The following is a 4,152-nucleotide window of genomic DNA, read 5'->3' as shown; positions in this document are numbered from 1 at the left end:
AAAAAAAAAAAAAAAAAAAGACAAGAATTAATGGATTATTTAGAGTCTCCATTTCATCACACCTCCCTTTGCCTACAATTTGGCTTTTGCCTCCTGTGGTTCCTCAAGGGTACTGATCTCCCGTGAGATTTCTCAGAATCTGTTTTTAGTCTCATTGTCTTTTATGAGTTGCTTGCTTTCCCTGGATCTAACAACTTGAATTCCAGAGAAGATGTATTGGATTAACTCAGCATGTACCAGTTTGAGGAGGAGGGTTGGTACTAGGTTACCTCCTAGCTCATTGCCTAAGTGTTGGACTCCTAGAATTTGTTGACAGTGATTCAGAAGCCTAACACTATAATAAACCATAAATAAAGATCTGGGGGAAAGGGTAATGGCTTCATTTATAGAAGTTCTGAGTGGGGCCATTCCCTTTAGAAGAGACAAAGGGCTTCGCTTCTGCAGATGGTTACATAACACATTTGAGTCACATTCAACCTGTCCACTCTCCTCATCCCGCAGTTCCCCACATTTTATATAATTTCCCCTAAAACCATGCAACATGGCCTGGAGAATGCAGTGGAAGAACAAGGGAGAGTGAGAGTAGAGATGCAGGGAGAAATCCATTGAAATAATTGGCCCTATGTTTGATGGGCATGAACAGAGGAAATGACAGAAGACCAGGTCATGATGAATGGAGGAACAGAGAAGTGATGTGGAGGAAAGGTCTGGAAAAGAATAAAGGTTGTGCTTAGTGATGGAGAATGACTAGCTTGCAGGAAGAACATGGTCCTGGACTTTACACTACAGAGCACCTGGAGTGCAAGATGAAGACAGTCCAAGATGTTGGCTTGGGAGAGGATCCTTAATGTGGGGAAAAAATTAACTTTTCTTTAGAGGAGCACAAGGAACCTTGATTTGGCTGTGCACTCACATGCAGGGGTCAGTGAACCAGGTTGATCCATCCAGTGCATGATGACACTGTCCGGGATGATGACAGCTTCAGGGGTAGAAAGGACATCAGGAATCAGGCTTCAAAAGTCAACTCAAGTGCAACAGAATCATCAGGCATCAATGGGATAAAGAAGGGGCGGAGCTGACTTGGCCTGGGGTCTATAGAGAGGGGATTTTTATGTGAATTGAAGAGTCTTGGTCTGAGAGCACACAAACTAGTCTGTGGAAAAATAATGTGTCTCTCTCTCTCTCCCTAGTTTCACCCAGTGCTACCTTTTTACAGCTCTGCACAAAACCACAGAATTTTCCCTGAAATATAAGTAGAGCTGCCAGGAGAGCACCCTTCCCTGAAGATAAAGCTTCTCATGAAAGTAGCCAAGGAGCAGCCAAGAGAAGGAGGTTGGGGAACCACTCAGGGAAAAGAATGAGGGTGCAGATGGCAGGGTGCAGTGATTCAGGGATCCACTGGCTGTCAAGGAAGGGTGAGGACTTAGGCAAGCGGGTGAGGTTCTGAGCTGCAGAGGGAGAGGGGTGGGCCAGGGAAGGCAAGAATAAGTGACAGGAGACCCCCGGTCATTCTGTGCCTCATGGCCTGAAGGGCAATTGGCACAGAAGAGGCGACCTGCTTAGTTACTTGGTCTCTGTATCCCTCTCCTGGGAGGTGGAGAGAACCAGTGTTTAGCATAGAAATAAAAGAAGAAAATAGCATCAGAGTTCCCTGGGGGAGCTCGGCCAAGCCTCCAGCAAGAGCATGGGCAGACAGAGCTTTCTCAGAATCAGATGGGAGAGTGGGTGTGAATGAAGTCCTCTCCTTTCTCTCAAAGTCATCTCTACTTATCATGAAGACAACGTTGTGAAAAGGACATCACTAAAAACCCAAAACAACATTTTTTTTAGAAGATAAAGTAAATCCAATTTGTTGAAATGTTTCTGCCATGGTTGGAGATAAATCACATTACTGCATTTTATCAGCAGATTGGTGGGTAGTTTAACAGCTTAGAATTGGCAGCAAAATGGAAAAGGACTCCCAGTACCTATGAAGAATCCCTTCTTTTATGTAGACTTCTGGACTGTGTCAATCAGGTCTGTGCAGAGAAATAGGAAGTGATTATGTAAACTGGGACAGCTTGATTGGCAGTGTTGGTCGGGGTGCGGGGAGAGGAGCATGGTGGCATGACCTGGCTGTAAATGCTTCTGTGCAGAGTTGACACAAAGCCATGTGCTTCTTGCTGAAGAGTCTATTTAGCATAACACAATGGTCCAGTGTGCAGGCTGTGAGGTCACAGTGCCTGCTTCCCATCCAAGCTCTACCACTTGTGGCACTGGATGACCTGGTCTCCCCTTGTGTTAGATCAGGTAATGATTTTACTGGTCTCATGTGATGTGTCCAAAGCACTCAGAACAGTCCCTCCAGCACACATATCTCATTCCTGTTAAGTTCACGTACATGTTTTATGGTTTCTTTTCTGTACAGACACAGCTATGCGCAGCACAGGGCCCACTCTGCTTGTTTGGTCAGTACACAGACTTCTCTACCAACATGTCAGAGTCACGCAGATCCCAGAACCAGTGGAGAGAATGCTACAAAGTCCTAAAGGAGAACAGGATCCTGACATAGCCTGGTCTTCACCCTCCTGGTGGTGTGGGGGCTTGTTCTACACAGCAGTGTCACCGTGTATGAAATCCCATCTGGGAGTCATATAACTGAGTGACAGCATTGCCTTTGCATGGCACAGCTTGTGCCCTTGGCCTAATTATGTACACAGTGATGGGAAAGAAGGTAGGAAGGTGAGAGGCTCTGAGGTCACCTGCCTGGGGCAGGGCAGCCTCTGTTGCTATTGCAGCAACACCCTGCGTAATCGCCAAGGTTACCTTTCCAAAGATTCCCACAATTGTGCTTTTGTCTCTTTTGTCTTCTCCACTAGATGATTAGCTTCTCAGATATGAACAATAACAATAACACTTAATCAGCATTTATTCTGTTCCAGTTATTTCTTTGATGCTAGAACCTTTTAGCTCACAGTGTCTGACCCATGGTAGGGACCTAAAAATATTCAGTAGGAATAAATTAACTTCATTTGAATCTGATACTTAACCTAGCTACTCTGAGCCAACTTCTTGGTCTTTCCAAGTCTCAACTTGCCCGTTGAGCAACTGGAGCATTTTAGGCTCAGTTGACTTCATTTAACTGAAATGTCTATCTTCTCCAGCTCGAGGGCACAAAATAGGTTATGGTGTACAGTTATTCCTGGATCTATGTACTTCATGCTTTCCACTTTTTATAAAATACAAATACATAAATATAATATAAAATTATATTATAAACATATGTTATAAATATAAACATACATGTATTTATTTTATGATTTGGACTGAAAATGTTGAAGAACCTCATGTGCTCAGGTGGGGCTCTTGGAAGTTGATCAGATCTTGGAGTTTGTGGCTGACTTGCTGTTGGGAGGTGGGGTCTGGTCAGAAGAGTTGGGTCACTGGGGTGTAACGTGGAAGGGTTTGTCTTCCTGCCGAGCTCCTCGGTTCTCTCATTGCTTCCTGGTCACCATGATGTGAGCACCTTTTCCTTCGCCGGGACTCTTTGCCATTCTGTTTCCTGCCTGGAGCCAGCCAACCACAGACTGTAACTGAGAGCCACAATGACCCTCTCCTCCTTTAAGTGGTGAGTGTCAGTATTGTGTCTCAGTGATGAAAATGTGATGAAGGCAGTTTATAAAATAAAAAATACATAAAATTATGTCCTCTGCATTTCTTCTTAGATGCGTAGCAGACACCTCACCTTGAGACCTTTGCTCAAAGATGCCTTCCTCCTGCCAAGCCTTCTTCCCAGCTTTCTCATCTCAGCAAATAGCTCTGTCCACCCAGTCACTTATGACAAAAATGTAGGCAGTGTCGTTCCATCTCCCTCAACCAATGTGCTGTCCATCAGCAAAGCTTCTGGGCCTGACTTGTCACCCTCCATGAGCCCAGCCATTGTGTACAGTCCTCATTTCCTACCCAGACTCCTGAAAGTTGTCTCTCCAGTACCCAGTCTCTGGGCTTCCACTCCTTTACAACCATGGCATTTTTGGTCTTCAGGATCCCAATCACTCCTCAGTCCTTCCAGGGAAATAATGGGTACAAGGGAGTGACGACACGTGCAGCTGAAAGACTGGAGGAAGGAGAAGGCAGTATATGCAATGTGTGTGTGTGTGTGTGTGTGTGTGT

The 4,152-nt window shown here is 45.1% G+C and overlaps 1 long non-coding RNA gene across 1 annotated transcript in view; it reads left to right on the top strand.

The window, feature by feature from the left end:
- Positions 1-4,152, top strand: part of LOC106146977 — a 30,707-nt gene that overhangs the window by 8,139 nt on the left and 18,416 nt on the right. The window lies entirely within an intron of this gene.

This window comes from Chinchilla lanigera, unplaced genomic scaffold (assembly GCF_000276665.1).
Source record: "Chinchilla lanigera isolate Chin_1 unplaced genomic scaffold, ChiLan1.0 scaffold00109, whole genome shotgun sequence".
Lineage (NCBI taxonomy): Eukaryota > Metazoa > Chordata > Mammalia > Rodentia > Chinchillidae > Chinchilla > Chinchilla lanigera.
Note: the sequence above shows the minus strand (reverse complement) of the source record. Positions and strands in the feature narration are given on the sequence as shown.